Source organism: Nycticebus coucang, chromosome 7, assembly GCF_027406575.1.
Source record: "Nycticebus coucang isolate mNycCou1 chromosome 7, mNycCou1.pri, whole genome shotgun sequence".
NCBI lineage: Eukaryota > Metazoa > Chordata > Mammalia > Primates > Lorisidae > Nycticebus > Nycticebus coucang.
The window spans coordinates 112,075,202-112,094,917 of NC_069786.1; the positions used below are offsets into that span (position 1 = coordinate 112,075,202).

General features: G+C 43.5%; 1 pseudogene; it reads right to left on the minus strand.

Annotated features, from left to right (window-relative positions):
* LOC128589774 (40S ribosomal protein SA-like) overlaps positions 1–5,882 on the minus strand; it is a 38,521-nt pseudogene extending 32,639 nt beyond the window's left edge.
* Positions 5,883–19,716: the final 13,834 nt, after the last annotated feature.

The window sequence follows — 19,716 nt, forward strand, 5'->3', positions numbered from 1 at the left end:
GTGAGAAGCCTCTTTAAGGACTTTTTCTCCTACTTTGATGACATCTCGAATGTCAGGATCTAGTGAATGAACTTTTAACATGTCATGAATTAAATTCCAGTAGGAAAAGGCTGTAACCGGGACTTTGTCAGGACCAAAGGTGTGGTAAAAGTCCTGCAAGGCATCTCCTACTCGTTCCCAGCGTTTTTGGCTGATTGTTCCCTCTAAAGGGAACTAGGGGCAGGTGTCATGAATAAAATTAAAAAATTCTTTAAGGTTCTTTCTTTTAACCCTTACTCCTCGCACTCTGAGTGATCCTTTGAGTCCGTCAAGGAACATTTCATGTGTACTAAGCGAATTCCCCATTATGTTGGCTGGATGGCTCTCTCAGGATCTCGGTTCACGCAAGTCTCCAGTCGACTCAGAACTTAAGTTTCTCTGTGACCACTCTCCCTGTGCCTTACGATCTCTGCTCGCGTGTCATAGGTCGGCAGGTATAATCCGCCTGCTCGGACCCTCTCAGGCAGGACAGCTGCCTACCGCCCTCAGGCTTAGCCTTTGGGAGGCAGCGTCCCTGGGTGTGCCCTTGAGGTGGACGACCGTGTAAGACTTAGCGAGCTCAGAGTTTGTTAGAAAGTGTTAGGCAGAAAAACTAGTCCAAGTGTTTTGGAGTTCTCACTGCCGAAACGGGTACCTCTCGTCCTTCCCCGCTTTGGCCCTGTGAGCTTGGTAAGTGAATTAGATCCGGGAGAGCTGATAATAACAGCCAAGACAAAGGGGTGAAATGTTTGAAATCTTGTAAGTTATCGTTTGCCTACCTTCTCTTCTGATCCATCTCACGGCGGGTGAACCGAGGCGATCTGAATGGGGAGTGCACGCGGGTCCTCGCTGCAGCTCCGAAGGGTGCCCGGCTGGGGCTTCCGTAGGCAAGCATTCTCCTCCAGGGGGTCCCGATCACCCCTCGTTGGGTGCCAGGATGTCTCGACCTGCAGGACAGCAACGGGGGGGAGGGCCGCAGGAACCACCTAAAGGAGTAAAACAAACAAGGGGCGCGAGAAAGGGAGACAAGACAGTTTTCTGATCAAGTCTCCAACTTTATTGAAAAAACTTGTGCCTTATAAGTATTAGGGGGAAGGTGGGTGTGTCTTGTTGGGAGGTTCAGAGGAGTTGTTAACTGGGGATTGGCTAGAGTAAGATGGGGCATAAGGTGATTGGTTGGCTAGTTGCCAGGTAAAGTTACCTGGAAAAGGTAAAACTGTTTTTTACTTGAAGAGGAAGTAAGGCCAAGCTGTACCTTATATGGCTTCCGACATACCAGCTGGTGGGAAGGCTGAGACAGGAGAATTGCTTGAGCCCAGGAGCTTTAGGCTGCAGTGAACTATGATAAGGTCACTGCATTCAACGAGACTTAGCCTCAAACAAAAAAAGTCTTGTGAAAGAAAAATATCTGGCACTTTGGGATGCTCAATTCAGCATAACAATAACTATCTTCTAAAGCTGAGAAATATCTGCCTCTTGGCACCAAGCAGGTGTGCTCTAGTTTATCCCATGCTCACCATTCCCGATACTTTCAGTCCCCTTGCTCACTTATTTCCTGCCTGCTGCTGTAGGCATTGTGTTTGAGAGTTCCAAATGAAGTAATGTGTGCAGAACTGATAACTGGATCTAGTTTCTGCTCCATTGCAGAATGGATTCTCCGTCCCAGTGGATCTTGAACTTTACGTCCTTATTTCTGTCAGAAGCCTGCTGTTGTGTTCACCTTTGCTTTTTGCTACTATTTGTCTCACAATCAAGCATTATTAGACACAGAGTTTATGATGCTTTTCTCCTTTTTCTTGAACACATGTACACTGGTAATTATTTTATGTTTAATATATTTGCATCCATTCAGTAAATATACATGGACTATATGACAGGTACGTTTTTAGTTGTAATACATATATATACACATAAAAATACATACACACATATATATACATATTTCTGCTAACAAAGTATCTTCTAACTTATACAATAAAATTAAATGTGTCAATATTTTATCATGTTCTGTAAAAAGTACCCGGAGTCCATGTGCTTGGCCAACAATCAGGGCACTCCTTAAGCTACAGCTCACTAAATCATAACACTGGTGCCTACTTAGTTGTAAAAGATAACTCTGGAAGAACTAAGTTCCTTTCCTGCTTAATTGGGGGGGTCGCCCAACACTGATTATTATATTTCATTCTCCAGCCTATGTTATAGTGGGGTATATTACTTTTTTCTACCTGGGGTTCACATTCTTTGTGGAATTATTGATATTCCATCAAAAATTTATCCCTTTTTTAGCCTTCTTATCTCAGTAAATGCTGTGCCATCAACGCAGTCCCTCAGTTCATCGTTTAGGAACTATCTTTGATTTCTCTCTTTCCCTCCTCCCCTTTTCAGTAGCTAATCTAATATTTTGATTACTGTCAGCTTTATCTTCTAAAGTATCACAGATCTATTAACTTGTCTCCACCTCCCTTGCTCTTACCCAAATCTGAGCAACCAATCCCTCCTTCTTAGACCACTACAATAACTTGATGTAACTTGATGATTAGTTTTCCTGTTTCCACCTTTGCAATTTTACAATTCATTGTCCACCGAGTAGCCAAGGTAATCCTGTAAATGGAAACAAACCCTATTACTCTTCACAACTTCTCCCATGGCTGCTTTTCCTGCTTGAAGTAAGACCCAGATCCCTCACTTTAGTCTTCACGAGCCCCGTGATATAGCCCTTCTTCCGTCTCATCCTTCCACTCTCCCCTCGGATCACTAAACTGCAGCTACCCTGGCCTCTTGAAGAAATACTGAGGCCAGGGCGGCACCTGTGGCTCAGTCAGTAAGGCGCCGGCCCCATATACCGAGGGTGGTGGGTTCAAACCCCGCCCCGGCCAAACTGCAACCAAAAAATAGCTGGGCGTTGTGGCGGGCTCCTGTAGTCCCAGCTAATCGGGAGGCTGAGGCAAGAGAATTGCTTAAGCCCAGGAGTTGGAGGTTGCTGTGAGCTGTGTGAGGCCACGGCGCTCTACCGAGGGCCATAAAGTGAGACTCTGTCTCTATTAAAAAAAAAAAAAAAGAAAGAAATACTGAGGCCAATCTGTTCCTAATTTAGGGCCTTTGCATTTCTGTTCCTTGGCCCAGGCATACTCTTCCCTTAGTTCTTCTTCTGATGAACTTGGTGTTATTCTTCAGATGGTCAAAAAACATTTATGTCCTTAGGCACTTCTGGCCATCCGATCCAAATTAGTTTCCCTCCCTCCCTCTGCCAATCAGTTTCCCTCATTACCCTGCTTTGGGATTATCTTGTTTTGTATGTTTGTTTGTCTTCTAACTTGATCATGGTCTCCATAAAAGCAGGGTATCTCTTATTCACCTAAATACCTACCTCAGTTGTTTGTTTAATCTAGATGGGTATCAGGCACATAGATGGACAAAGTGCTTGTGGAACGAATGAGTAAATGAATAAATGAGGACCTTCACATGAAAGCTATAACCCAGTTACAACCTAAGAATAGGGAGAAGGGGGAAAGGGAGGGGAGGTAGGTGGAGGGAGGGGGATTAATGGCATTACACCTGCAGTGCACCTTACAAGGGTATATGTGAATCCTAGTAAATGTGGAATGTAAAGGTCTTAGCAAAATAACTAAGAAAATGCTATGAAAGCTATGTTAACTAGTGTGATGAAAATGTGTCAAACGATCTATGAACCAAGTGTATGGTGCCCCATGATCATATTAATGTACACAGCTATGATTTAATAAAAATTAAAAAAATAAAAAAAATAAAAAAATAAATGAATAAATGAAAAAAATGGCAACTCTCTTGGAATCTAGACACACTGACTCATGACAAGCAATTCATTTTTCTCATACTCTGGGCTACGTAAAGGAATGGTTGATTGATTGTGCTTAATGCATCCTTGTGAGAAAAGCTCAGTGCCTTATCTAATTTGGGGTCAGAGGGTATGACCTATGACCTGGTCCCATAAACAGCCATACTCTTACCTAGTATATATCACACTTTAACAGAAAATAAATTAATGGATTTTTTTTTTTTGCAGAGACAGAGTCTCACTTTATGGCCCTCGGTAGAGTGCCGTGGCCTCACACAGCTCACAGCAACCTCCAACTCCTGGGCTTAAGCGATTCTCTTGCCTCAGCCTCCCGAGTAGTGGCTACAGGCGCCCGCCACAATGCCCGGCTAAAATTAATGGATTTTTAAATATCTTTTTTTACTAGCATAATTCACTGCCTACTCTTTAAAATTATTTTGACTTCAGGGAAAAACAGATTCACATGAATCACTAATAGGAAAACTTAACTGCTTGTAAATCTTTAAACTTTCTTTTTTTGGCCGGGGCTGGGCTTGAACCCACCACCTCTGGCATATGGGACCAGCGCCCTACTCCTTGAGCCACAGGTGCCGCCCGTAAATCTTTAAACTTTCAATGTGGGCAGGCAATGATCATTTTTAATCATGCACATGCGTAATATTTGATCAAAGGAAAAATGTGGTGCTTGAGTGATATGCTGGAAATATGATGAGTGAGCTAATGTTTGAACTGCACACATTAGATATGGAAGAAAAATGTGGCTTCTTCCTTTTGTTAACTTAAAGTTCTAGAGATCTGTGTAATTCAGCTATAAGAAATAATAAATATGCATTTTCAGAGAGCTAAAGAAAAAATAAATAATAAATGAAATCTTTTTTCCCTAATTAATTAGAAGATAATGGAGGATGTAAAATACGTTTTTATTGAAAATGAAGAAATGAATTGTTTTAATAAATATCAAAGTTCAGCTCTTTGGTTACATAGGAAAAAAAAATTTCAGGTTACATAGGAAAATAAAATGCTCTTTGGTGCAAAAGTAAGGAAGTCTCAGAAGATTTCCACTGAGACAAAAGAGGAAATTCTAAAAGACTACAAAAAAAGATCATTGCAAGACACATGTATTGTTTCATTCATTTTTTCCCACAATTTTAAAAAAACTGATGTTTATTTTCTGTTACCTTTATTTCTGTCTTATTTAATAGCTTGTGGAAGAATAGCTTATGACTCAGGGGTCGTTCCCACCCATTCGGGGCCTGGGCAGTGGGAACTGCAGAGCAGTCTTCTGTGGCAGGCTGAGTGCTCCAGTCTTCATTGGGGACCTGAGTACGCACATAGTCTGCAACCTCAGGTTGAGTAGCAGTAGGCTCAGGAGCAGTCCATTCGCCCTAAAATTCCTTCTTGGTCACACCTATCTCAGTGGTAGCCATTTTCAAACTCTTAAGGATCTCTGTAGGTGTAGAGATCAGGCATGACCTCCACAGGAGATGGTGCTATGCATATGGAGAACTCCCCGGGCCAGCATCTACCACACCAGATGGACTGAGTGCCCTTCTTGTTGTACGGGATGGCGATGTCTGCATAACACAGAAGAGAATCTGGGTGACACAGCAGTGGCAGGCAGGTTAACATAAAATGCCTCTGTGAGAGGCTGGTGGTCAGCCCTGGGATCAGTAACTACCAGAAGATTCAGTTCCTGCAATACTCCCTGGATCTGGTTAGTGAAGATTCTGGGAATGAAGTGGCCAGCAATAGGAGTGGCTCCAGTGGCAGCAGCAAACTTTGGCCCAGCTCCCTGACCAGTATTCCTGGAAGACATGAAACTGGGGTCAGCAGGGTTTTCAAAGGCAACAATGGCACAAGCTGCCAACAGAAGGTTCTCCCAGGTCCTCTTCAGATTTATTAATATGATGTAGACACCACCACTCTTCCTTTTGTAGGTATACTGTTCCATTTGGAAGTCAAGGTTGGTTCCACCTAAGTGGGTTCCTATTGCAAGGAATTTGAGAACATCCTCCTCCTTCATTTGCAGGACATCAAGGACTCCGGACATCGTAAAGGTTTCCCTTTAAGTTACAACAGGAATCCAAAACAATGCTGCCTGCCATCTGAACCCCTGTGTGGGTAGCATGAAAAGCCTATTGTTTTATTCTTAAATAAATATAATTTCACACATTATGAAACTAGTCTAAACCTGTCCCTAAATCTACATGGAATTATGACTCCTACTAAATATAGAACAGAATACAGCAACTTTATGGAGAATTAGAAGAATAGAGGATCTCCAGATTTGCCTTGAATGCCAATGAATATTGAATTCTTAAAACATACTAATAATAGCACTAGCATTTATGTAATACTTGATAGTCTATGGACACTTTGAAAGATTTTATTTTATTTGGTTTTCAAAATAACCCTTAGTAAAATGAGAATACATACGGCCTTATTTTACCAATAGAGAGAGGTTGGTGAAAAGTCCAAGTGACTTAGTACTAAACTGAAGTAAGTAAAACCCTTCCATCTTCTGGCAGTCTAACATCACTTTATTTGGGAACAAAGTCTCTCATTCTGCTGGAGAACCTGGGCGTAGCCTCGGAAAGCCCCAGGAGAGTTAATACTTGCACTAAGATGCAAAGAAGCAACTAATGATCCTTCTCTCTGGGAAGACTTTGGAAAAGGGAGAAAGAAAGTGTCTGAAACCCACAATCTTTGAAAAGGTGGGTGCCCTGAAGAGAAGAAAGCTGCTAGAAGGAAGTGGGGGCCCTTGAAGAGAAACCTAGCCTTATTTGTAAGTCTTCAGGCTATCCTATCCTTCTTTAAACTGTTCTGGTAAAATACCATTGTATGTGAAATTATATTCATCTTCTTGAAATCTTTAATCTGAGTTGATGTTTTGAAGTGATGAATCAAGGCATTGTTTAAAAATTTACTAAGTGATGTTTATACTAAAATGCGAAGACTGAGTAGGAGTTAGCCATTTGAGGAGGAGCGGGGAGCAGCATATGCCAGGCAGAAGCAGCAGAACGTGGGAAGCCAAAGGCAAGAGGATTTGGCCCATTTTTTTACTGTGTGCCACATTAATTCACTGAGACATGCATTTGAGTTTTGTTTGCACAACTATAGATGGATCAGAAGCACGAGAGCTATTTTTTATGTCTTCCTCTTACCCTTCTCTGTCAGATAGGCTTTAGGTTGTAAGGAGACTTGGGGCTTTTCTTGCGAAGTTAAAAAAAAATTTTTTTTAAAGAAGATAGTCCCCAAAAATAGATGGGTTCGGGACTCTTTGTTTGTTTGATTTGTTTTGAGACAGGGTCTCTCTCTGTTGCTCAGGCTGGAGTGCAGTGATCATTACAGTGTAGCTAGAATTTCTCTGAAGGTCCTTGATCTCAGAGTTCAAAGAATGAAATCATAGACTACACAGAGTAAGCAAAAGAGCACAGTTATTGAAAGAGAAAGAGGAACAAAACCTCCAGCAATGGAGGGGAGGCCCAAGTGGGCAGCTCATTTGGGCCTTTGGTCTAAGAGGTCATTTACTGCTTTTCCTATCCTGTGGGGAGGGGCTTTGGGGAAATGTATATCTGGAACATGTCACAAATGGCCAGGGGCCTGAGGTGGACCATAGTCCTAAAATTAGCAACAGAATTCAGTCCTTTGCCTCAGGCAAGGCATTAGGATTGTGCTCCCTACTCCAGGAGGAACTGCCTAGATAAGATACTGATCAGCCTGCTTTTTCATGACTTTGCTGGGTCCCGGGGAGAGATGGAAGGTGATGAGACTGATTTATGAGCGCACCCAGGCCTAGAAAATGGGGGTTCCTGTCCAACCTTGAATGGGGGAACCCTATATCAATAGTCCAAGTGATCCTCCTGCCTCAGCCTCCCAAGTAGCTGGGACTACCAGGGCTCACCACCATACCTGGCTAAATTTTTTACATTTTGTAGAGATGGAGGGTCTCGCTCTTGTTCAGGCTGGTCTCAGATTCCTGGCCTCAAGTTAGCCTCCCACCTCAATCTTCCAGAGTGCTTAGGATTCTGCTCGGGCTCTGGGGTCCCAATTCTCCAAATCCATTGACCTAATTCAATTACTTGGCTGAACTAGAAAGTTCAACAAAGGCCCGGCAGGAATTGAAAGGAAAAGTGGGTAGAAACTGAAAGTAAAACTGGAGCAGCACAGGCAGCATGAATAGAAAGCAAGAGAAACCTGCACAAGCTTTAGTAAAACAAAGAGAAATTTTGTTTAAGAACAAAAAGAAAGCTTAGAGCACTTCCAAAGAGAGTTTAATGTTGGTTGTGACTCTTTCATTGGTCTCTCTATACCTCCAGGCATTATTGTCTTTTTCTGTTGGTCATTGGTTATCTAGGTTACCTCATACCCATATTCTTTCTCTGTTGAGTGGTCATATTCCTACAGGCTCTCCAGATTTCCTTGTTCAGCAGGCCAGGCTTTTCTCCCATCCCCCTTGAATCCCTTTTCTTTGTGTCCCTTCTCAGATTCTAGGTATTAGCCACTGTGCCTGGCCTTTTGGGACTCTTTTTTTTTTTTTTTTTTTTCTGTGTGTGTGTGTGTGTGTGTGTGTGTGTGTGTGTGTGGTTTTTGGCCGGGGCTGGGTTTGAACCTGCCACCTCCGGCATATGGGACCGGCGCCCTACTCCTTGAGCCACAGGTGCCGCCCGCCTTTTGGGACTCTTAAGGAATAAGAACCAGACTTGAGGTACCTGGTCCTGGAAGGGTTGGTGATCGGTGGTTCTTAAAGAGTAGCAGACCTGGGTGGCGCCTGTGGCTCAAGGAGTAGGGCGCCGGTCCCATATGCCGGAGGTGGCGGGTTCAAACCCAGCCCTGGCCAAAAAATCACAAAAAAAAAAGAGTAGCAGACCTGTACTCCACCTCCTCAAGGCATCCTAGGGAGATGTCAGGAACTCCCAGAAGAATGGTTAGACCCATTACCAAAGATCCCAACACCCACTCAGTGTGATGGTGTTCTACCAGAGCAGGAGAGGAGCTGCCAATCTTGGGTTCTCAGGCAGGACTCTTTAACAAAAAAGACAAGTAAACAGTGTATTAACACACGTAACACACATCACATAGGAGAAAACTCAACAAAGAGTAACTCAAATTGGTTGCTTAGAATTCTGACTTCTATGGCATCTTCAACAAAGAACAGCAAATGAGTAGAGAGATGACAGGACCAAGGAAAGTGATTTTAGGCTTCCAAGGATGGCAAACTGTGGGAAGGTATATGTGAGGAAACTAATGGAGTAACTTGTGTTTCTAGATTCTTCTTGTGCCAGTCTAAGCCAGTAAATTAGAGTTTTCTCCAGTAAAGAAGAATTTATATCTTGCCTTTAGGCAGGAAAGGGGGAGGATAACAAGAACTTCTTTTTTTTTTTTTGTGGTTTTTGGCTGAGGCTGGGTTTGAACCCACACCTCCAGCATATGGGACTGGCGCCCTATCCCTTTGAGCCACAGGTGCCGCCCAACGAGAACTTCTTAATTGCCGTCAGCTCAAAATAATTTTTATGTAAAAACGGCATATTAGGGGGAGACATATTCTGGTTTCTTTTACCAGCAAAACCTCCTTCCAAAGAAAATTCAGATTTGGATAATAATCTGTGACCTGTGAGGGCCAAAGAGAAGATATGAAGAATGTGAGAAAGATATGGATGGGGTTTGCAAGGATATTTGTTTTGGTTTTTAGAAATTGGGTTCATGGGCGGCGCCTGTGGCTCAGTGAGTAAGGCGCTGGCCCCATATCCCAAGGGTGGCGGGTTCAAACCCAGCCCTGGCCAAACTGCAACAACAACAACAACAAAAAAGAATTTATGGGTGGCGCCTGTGGCTCAGTCGGTAGGGCGCTGGCCCCATATACCGAGGGTGGCGGGTTCAAACCCGGCCCCGGCCAAACTGCAACCAAAAAAAAAAAAAAATAGCCGGGCGTTGTGGCGGCCGCCTGTAGTCCCAGCTACTCGGGAGGCTGAGGCAAGAGAATCGCTTAAGCCCAGGAGTTGGAGGTTGCTGTGAGCTGTGTGAGGCCACGGCACTCTACCAAGGGCCATAAAGTGAGACTCTGTCTCTACAAAAAAAAAAAAAAAAAAAAAAAATAGAAATTGGGTTCAAACCCACCCCTGGCAAAAAAAAAAAAAAAAAAAAAAAAGTACAGAAATTGCTCTAAATATTCACTTAGGAGATGTCAGGAGCTTAGTTTAGACTCAGAGGTCTAAAGACTCTGGGGTCTGATCCAAGCCTTTAGAATGTATCTCATACTTTTGTCTTCACATTTTGTGATTTTTCTGAAGATTTCAGGATCATCATTTCCCACACATTTGTGCACCTAGAATTAAAAGTATTGATTCTCACAATTGCTTGATAAGTTCTATATTTTACAATTGTCATGGTCACAAGTCACAGAGAGTGATGGAAAGGCAGGCCATACAAAGGTAGAGAACCTGGTGGGTTTCAGGACATATTACCCCAAAACATAGCACCTCACCAGCTGACAGAATAGTAGAAGCAGGAATGTCACTGTCATCGTCCACTCTCCCTTCTCCCTTGAAGCAGGTCATAAGACCTTTATTCCCTATACCCAGGGGAAGGGAGCATCCTTATCTCTGAGGATACAGGGACATGATTAATCATACCCTTTTGTTCTCCAGTCATATTCCCAGAACTACATAGTTTTCATCAAAACTCAGCATAGGGTGGCGCCTGTGGCTCAGTGAGTAGGGCCCCATATAATGAGGGTGGTGAGTTCAAACCTGGCCCCAGCAAAACTGCAACAAAAAAATCACTGGGCATTGTGGTGGGCACCTGCAGTCCCAGCTACTTGGGAGGCTGAGGCAAGAGAATCACCTAAGCCCAGGAGTTGGAGGTTGCTGTGAGCTGTGACACCATGGCCCTCTACTAAGGGTGATAAAGTAAGACTCTGTCTCTTAAAAAACAAACAAACAAACAAAAACACTCAGCATAAAGATAAATAAATTTATCTGTTTCTTTGGGTCTTTATTTTCTTATAGTTTCCTGTCATACAAAACTTATATTAAATCATTTGTATGTTTTTCTCTTGTTAATCTGTCTTTCTTTCTTTCTTTTTCTTTTTGAGACAGTCTCAAACTGTTGCCCTGGGTAATAGAGTGCTGTGGCATCACAGCTCACAGCAACCTCCAACTGGGCCCAAGTGATTCTCTTGCCTCAGCCTCCCAAGTAGCTGGGACTACAGATGCCCGCTACGATGCCAGGCCATTTTTTGGTTGTAGTTGTCATTGCTGTTTGGCAGCTCAGGCTGGATTTGAACCCACCAGTTCTGGTGTATGTGGCTGGTGCCTTAGCCGCGTGAGCTATAGGCACCGAGCCTGTTAATCTGTCTTTCACTAGATGAGTTTCAGCCATGAACCTAGCAATGGATGAGGAAAATAAATCTGGCCAGGTGCAGTGGCTCATGCCTGTAATCTTAGCACTTGGTGAGGCTGAGGCCAGAAGATTGATTGAGGTCAGAAGTTTGGGACCATCCTGAGCAAAAGCAAGACCCTTTGTCTACAAAGATTAGAAATATTAGCTAGGCATGGTGGTGCATACCTCTAGTCCCAGCTACTTGACAGGCTGAAGTAGGAGAATCCCTGAGCCCAGGAGTTTGAGCTCATCAGTGGGCTCTGATGACTCCACTGCACTCTAGCCCGGGCAACAGAGAGACCCTGTCTCAAAAAAACAAAAGCAAAAACATAAAAAAACTTCCCTTCCGGGCGGCGCCTGTGGCTCAGAGGGGTAGGGCGCTGGCCCCATATGGTGGAGGTGGTGGGTTCAAACCCAGCCCTCGCCAAAAACTGAAAAAAAAAAACAAAACTTCCCTTCCTTATAAACTTTACCACATAAAGCTAAAAATAAGGGCGGCGCCTGTGGCTCAGTCGGTAAGGCACCGGCCCCATATACCGAGGGTAGCGGGTTCAAACCCAGCCCCGGCCAAACTGCAACCAAAAAATAGCCGGGCGTTGTGGCGGGCACCTGTAGTCCCAGGTACTCGGGAGGCTGAGGCAAGAGAATTGCTTAAGCCCAGGAGTTGGAGGTTGCTGTGAGCTGTGTGAGGCCACGGCACTCTACCGAGGGCCATAAAGTGAGACTCTGTCTCTACAAAAAAAGCTAAAAATAAGAGGTAACCCTAGTACACAGAACATATAGCTCTTTTTTTCCCCCATACTATCCTAAATGATTTAGCTAGATTAAGTCCCCTAAGAACCCCATTGGTAGGTATTATTTTTATCCCAAATGTGACCATTGGCAAGAGAAGAATAATGCGTGAAGAAATGAAAACACCAAGTAGGCAACATTTTCCATTAGCAGAGAAGATGACATGGAACCCTGATGAAATAAGCTATAGGCCATTCCTAGTCCAAAATCAAATGCTTTTATAAGAGAGAGAGGAGAAAGCTATTATTTGTACCAAAGTTAAAATTAGACACACAACAACTGCTTGCCAGATACAGAACAGATGAAATGATTACATGGACTTACTTTCTGCGGTTAGTTGCTTTTCACATGTGAGGCTTTTTTGGCATTTTCCCTCTTGGGTTCTCATTGAACAATTAGGGCTTACTGACATGACTTCCAGCACTATTATCAGGTGGCTATGTCAGCCGAAATCCAGCCATCATTTTCCAAGCATCAAAGGGCCTCCTATTGATTATAACAAGCCAAAACATTCTGCAGTTGGAAATTTTAGGCACTATTGTTCAATAGAATCTACCATCCAATTTATTTTACAGCAAAATCCATCACAAAAGCAGTCAGTAAATTAATCTGTCTCGACTGCCAGGAGATTCTAGTGTTATTGTATTTTTCTCCCCAGGGTACCCAGGGTAGTTTGTTCATCTGTAATATTATTATTATTATTGTTATCATATTATTATGATTATTCCTAGTGTTTTATTGCCAGTGACATAGCTGACAGGCAAAATTGCCAGAATTCATTGTAAGAGTTTTTCCCTCTTTTCACATACACTCTTCCCATCTTTTTGAGAAAGGCCATATTGTTTTCAGCCCAGGAGGCTCAGATATTCACTGAACCTCATTGGATTCACAAAATGTGCTTTATGTTAATAATATACTTATACACCAAAAACTTGTCATCAGGCTTGAGCTGATCTTCCCATTGCTACATCTATTCATAAATGCTCAGTCCTTATCTGACCTGATTTACCAACAGCATTTGAAACAACTGATCACTCCTTCTTCCTTGACATGCTATATACATTTTTTGCCCCATTGGCCTCCTGGGCATCCCATTTCCTGGGTTTTCTTCCTATCCTACTGATAACTTCTTTTCAATCTCCTTTGTTTATCCCTGTCCTTTTTTTTTTTTTTTTTGTTTTTTGTAGAGACAGAGTCTCACTGTACCGCCCTCGGGTAGAGTGCCGTGGCGACACACGGCTCACAGCAACCTCTAACTCTTGGGCTTCCGCGATTCTCTTGCCTCAGCCTCCCGAGCAGCTGGGACTACAGGCGCCCGCCACAACGCCCGGCTATTTTTTTGTTGCAGTTTGGCCGGGGCTGGGTTTGAACCCTCCACGCTCGGCATATGGGGCCGGCGCCCTACTCACTGAGCCACAGGCGCCGCCCTATCCCTGTCCTTTTTTTCTATCTTTTAACACTGAAGGATTCTAGCCACAGGACCTTGTCCCTTCTCTTTCTCATTACATTCCTTTTTTGGTTGTTTCATTTAGTCTCATTGCATGAAATATTTATCATATGTCAGTGACTCCCAGATTTCTATCATTTGTGAGGGTTTCCTCCTCAACACTAGACTCGGGTACCCAACTGCCTACTTGAGAGCCTCTTTTAAATGTTGCCTGGGTATCTCAAACTTAAGCTGGCCAGAATTGGATTTTGTTCTCTTTTCCAGAAAATCTGCCCTTTCTGAAGTCTTTCCATTCTCACGTGAAAGAAATTTAATCATTCCTGTTGATTCAAGCAAAATTTTTGGAGACATCCGGGATTCCTTTTCCTCATTCCGTATCCAACTTCACAGCTCTAACTTCAAAAGATGTTCAGAATTCAACCACACTTGACCATTTCCAGTTACCTCCAGTGTATTATAAATGTTGGCATATTGAAATTTTAAAGAGTTTATTTGAGCAGACAGTAATTCATGAATAAGGCAGCTTCAGACCACAGGTGGTATGTCTCCGCCAAAAGGGCACGAGGAGAGGGCTTTTAAAGGGTACACAAAGAAGCAGGAAAAGAAAATATTCCATTGGTTAATGTCCCTCAGTTAGAGGTTAGATGGTTGTTTCTGATTGGTTAAGAGTATTTACATTGAATTAGATCTCTACTTGCTTAAAGTAGAAACCCAGGGCACCATCTCTATCTAATGGCCTCCCAATTTATTACTGTTATTTGATGATGAGTCTTAGTCTGTCACCTGGGCCAAAGTGCAGTGGTGTCATCATAGTTCACTGCAACCTCAGATTCTGGGGCTCAAGGAGTCCTTTGCCTCAGCTTCCCAAGATGCCGGGACTATAGGCATGTGCCATCATACCTAGCTAATTTTTCTGTTTTTTTGTAGAGACAGGGTCTCACTCTTGCTCAAGCTGGTCTCAAATTCCTGGTCTCAAGTAATCCTCCCACCTTGCTCTCAAAATGAAAGGATTACACACGTGAGCCCACCATACTCAGCCCCAATTTACTACTTTAAAAAGTGCTATACACCTTGATTTACCCATCATCATCTTTTGTCTGGATTGTTTAATAATTTTGTAGCTAGCTTCCTTGTTTTAACCTTTATCCGCTGTCTTGCTTAGGCTCCTCAATAGTAGGTCCTCTGCAAGAATTTGGATGTAATTTATTTAGGAAGTGATACCAGGAAGCATTGTAAAGAGTGGTGCAGAGAGAGAGTAAGGAGGAAAGCCAATTAAGGATTTGATGTTAATGAGTGGGTTACTAAGGGGAAAGAAACTTTGAGATTGTGAAGCCAACTAACAGAATACCTCCAAGTTCAAAGAGGCCTAAAGCACTATTGTCTTTTTCTATGTAATAGGAGATACACGATGTAATAGCTTGTTCCTTACATTGAAGGAATGGCTGTAAAACACTGGACCTTAAAAATGTCACTAATCGGGCAGCGCCTGTGGCTCAAGGAGTAGGGCGCCGGTCCCATACGCCGGACGTGGTGGGTTCAAACCCAGCCTGGGCCAAAAAAAAAAAAAAAAATGTCACTAATCAGGCCAGGCACGGTGGCTCATGCCTGTAATCCTAGCAAGCACTCTGGGAGACCGAGGCAGGTGGATTGCTTGAGCTCACGAATTCAAGACCAGACTGAGCAAGATCTTTACTAAAAATAGAAAAACTAGGGCGGCGCCTGTGGCTCAGTGAGCAGGGCACCGGCCCCATATACTGAGGGTGGCAGGTTCAAACCCAGCCCCGGCCAAACTGCAACCAAAAAATAGCCGGGCATTGTGGCAGGCACCTGTAGTCCCAGCTACTCGGGAGGCTTAGGCAGGAGAATCGCCTAAGCCCAGGAGTTGGAGGTTGCTGTGAGCTGTGTGATGCCATGGCACTCTACCGAGGGCAATAGGGTGAAACTCTGTCTCTACAAAAAAAAAAAAAAAAAATAGAAAAACTAGCTGGGCATTGTGGTGGGTACTTGTAGTCCCAGTTATTAGGGAGGCTGAGGCAAGAGGACTGCTTGAGCCCAAGAGTTTGAAGTTGCTGTCAGCTATGACTCCATGGCACTCTGAACAAGGTGACAGAGTGAGACTGTCTCAATAGCAACAAAAAAATGTGACTGATATTTCATATAATTTTCCCACTTTCAAGAGAACATAACACTTTGAGTTTTCTTAGGAGATGGCTCAAACAGGACTTCTGGAGTGTTGGGTGTGTTTTTAAGAACAATTTGACGGAAGAACGTAAGCCTACCCTAAATTTCACTTACAACAAAATTTGTTTCTTCCAGGCTCTAACAGTTCCATGTTAAGATGATAGTTATTACAGAGATTCCAGCAAAGATCAATGGAACTTGTTGACCAAATGGCCAGAAACTTCTGACCTCTCTCTGAGCCCCCTTTAGAGTAGGGAACCTGAGGAAGGTTCATGAGAGGTAGGCTGACAACCTTTTTGCACAGCAGGAAGTAGCCAGAGTAGTTTTGTCCATTTTTCCCTTCAAGATTTCAGGATCATATCTCCTGGGATGGGGATAAGAAGGGACGCAGAGGGGCAGCGCCTGTGGCTCAGTGAGTAGGGCGCTGGCCCCATATGCCGAGGGTGGCGGGTTCAAACCCAGCCCCGGCCAAACTGCAACAAAAAAATAGCCGGGCGTTGTGGCGGGCGCCTGTAGTCCCAGCTGCTCGGGAGGCTGAGGCAAGAGAATCGCGTAAGCCCAAGAGTTAGAGGTTGCTGTGAGCCGTGTGATGCCACGGCACTCTACCCGAGGGCGGTACAGTGAGACTCTGTCTCTACAAAAAAAAAAAAAGAAGGGACGCAGAGAAAGGGGCTTCCAGTGGATGGGAGAAAAGCCTGGCCTGCTGAATAAGGAAGTCTAGAGGAACTACAGAAATATTATGGAAACACTGTGATCAGCACTCAGCAATTCTCGTCAAAAATCGGGGAAAGAATGTGGGTATGAGGTAACCTAGGTAGTAAATGACCAGCAGTGCCTGGAGGTGCAGAAAGACCAAGTAAGGTTAAAATTTCAAACAGAGTATTTATACCTTAACACCGGCTTTGGGTTTCTGTCTCTCTCATCTCTCTTGTGAGAGGGACCCACTTCCAAATCTCTTTGCAGTGCTCTAAGCTTTTTCTTTATTCCTTTTTTTTTTTGAGACACAGTCTCACTCAGTCACCCTGGGGCTGAGTGTTGTGATGTCATAGCTCACAGCAACCTCAAACTCTTGGGCTTAAATGATCCTTATCCTTCAGCTCCCCGGGAGCTGGTACTACAGCGCCCACCACAACGCCCATCACCTTTTTTAGAGATGAGGTCTCACACTTGCTCAGGCTGGTCTGGATCCTGAGCTCAACCATTCTACCCGCCTCGGCCTTCCAGAGTGCTGGAATTACAGGCATGAACCACCACACCCAGTCTTCTTTCTCTTAATTCTTAAATAAAATTTCTCTTTATTGTACTAAAAAAAGTCACTGATGTACTGAATTTGTCGATGGTTCATCTACTTTCCAGTTTCCATACAGCTTATCAGGACATCTTCAGCATTTGTATTCATGCTCATTAGTTTGATTAAGATAATCTCATTCCTCCAGTGGACTCTCGGGATATTCTGTGGAGTGTCTCTTTGAACTCTATTGCAACAGAATAGAAAGAGCAGGAGAGTTAACACATACCTGGGTCAAGATTCTGAACTTAGACTACTCTCCAGGTGAATGCTAAGTACTTTCAATCCTCCTTCCTGATAACACATTTTAAAAATTCATTTTTCAGTTCAATAGCAGCTGTGTTGATTTGTTCTAGCAGCACCACTACACATGACACAGCGGCTGAGATTAAAGCTACAACTTGGTCAATTTTATGGTAGTCCACTATGATTTGCTGAGATCAACTTGATTTTTTTTTTTTTTTTTTTTGAGATAGAGTCTCACTCTGTTTCCTGGGCTAGAGTGCAGTGGTGTCATCACAGCTCACTGTAACCTCAAAGTCCTAGGCTCAAGAGATGCTGCTTCTGCAATGAAGCCAGAACTACCTCATTAGCACATACCTTAGAGTTCTGAAGGAGAGGAGGCCTGCAGACTCTTCCAGGGAGAGTCAGCTGGTGGGTTCTCCGGTTTTGTGTCATGAATTTATATCTTTGAACATTAAGACCCCCTGTTTAATACTCTGCCAAGGCAGTGTGGCATCTCCACTTGAGACTATCCTATTTCTTTCTTTTTTTTTTTTTGTAGAGACAGGGTCTCACTTTATGGCCCTCGGTAGAGTGCCGTGGCCTCACACAGCTCACAGCAACCTCCAACTCCTGGGCTTAAGCGATTCTCTTGCCTCAGCCTCCCGAGTAGCTGGGACTACAGGCGCCCGCCACAACGCCCGGCTATTTTTTTGTTGCAGTTTGGCCGGGGCTGGGTTTGAACCCGCCATCCTCGGTATATGGGGCCGGCGCCTTACGGACTGAGCCACAGGCGCCGCCCGAGACTATCCTATTTCTAAGCTTCAAGAAGACATCTAGCTGCATATTAAAAATGACTTCAGGATCCTTTTTTTTTTTTGTAGAGACATAGAGTCTCCCTGTACCGCCCTCGGGTAGAGTGCCGTGACACAGCTCACAGCAACCTCTAACTCTTGGGCTTACGCCACCTTTGGCATATGGGGCCGGCTCCCTACTCACTGAGCCACAGGCGCCGCCCCAACTTCAGGATCCTTTTTAAACTGTTGTAGTCTAAGTGGCAGGACAGCATCCCATATCAATGATCTCTTTCTATTAAGTTTATGTCATACCTCTTCCTCAATCCCTACTCCCCCATTCAGCACCCTGAAAGCATATCATGTACACCCTGCTGATTCTTGCTGACACATACTAACCAGATCCTGAAGCTCTTTGGGTAAATTATCTGTTTCCTTACTTGGCAGGGACAATAATTCCCCAGTTGAACTACAATGGGACCTGACCCAAGTCATTTGTCTGGAAGCAATAAAAGGAGATGAAGGCAGATCTTGAGGACAAACATCATTTTGTGAAACATTTGTCCCAGGAGAAGACTTCGCGTTGTTCCTAGGCAATGGGACACAACAGGGAGGGGGTGCCTGTGCCCACCCCGCTGGGCTAGAGAGCTAACTCCAGCAGCAGTAATCTAATTCTCAACAAGTAAGGGAAAGGGCAGCTTGAGATTCACCCTTAGTGGCATGATGAGGAGGCATATTCCACACATTCTCTCAGAAAGCCACAGTCAGATTGAGTTCTGGTTGCTGACGATGGTAACCACTGATACTGGTGTTAAATAAAAGATATATCAGCACAGATGCTTGACATGCCAGGCATCTTTGCTAAACATTTTATAAGAATTACTCTTTTTGTTCTCCCAGGGAAGGAAGGAAAGTCAATGAAAAGTGCATTACCATCTGGTATTTACCTTAACTATGGAAAATTAAAGTGATTAAAACATGGCTCTTGAATTTATTCGAATTTATTTTCGAAAATTTTTTTCATGATTTTGTTTTTAATTTGAAGACTAAAACTAGTTTATGATCTCCTAAAGGAGATCAAGTGCTATGAATCTTTTTTTTTTTTTTTTTGCAGCCCCTAGCCCTTAACTTGGTTTATAGCATATACTTCATTGTTGATTAGAGAGAATTGAACTAGTTAACCTCACAAGATGTGGGAAGGTAGATATCTGAAAGGCAGAACCATTTGTTGTAAGTAATATGTGAAAATTTTAAAATATTTTAATTGATTACATTCAATCCTATCATAAATAAGTATTATATGTGCTAGTCTTTGAAAAATTATCAATTCAAAAATATTTATTTATTATTTCTGAGACAGAGTCTCATTTTGTCACCATTGGTAGAGTGCTGTGGTGTCATAGCTCACAGCAGCCTCAAACTCCTGGGCTCAAGCGATTCTCTTGCCTCAGTCTCTCAAGCAGCTGAGACTTACAGGTAACCTGTCACAAAGCCTGGCTATTTTAGAGACTGGGTCTTGCTCTTGCTCAGGCTGATCTTGAACTTGAGAGCTCAAGCAATCCACCTGCCTCAGCCTCCCAGAGTGCTAGAGTTACACCCATGAGCCACTGCTCCCAGCCTCAATTCAAAAATATTTATTAATGGGCTACTGTTTGTCCCAACATGTGCTAGATACAAGATATTAATTCTCAGGGTCTCAGTCAGTGGAAGTTTCCAGTGTAGTCGATCTTATTTCTAGTTTTTCTTCATAGCATCACTCTATTAGGGAAATTGTCCATCC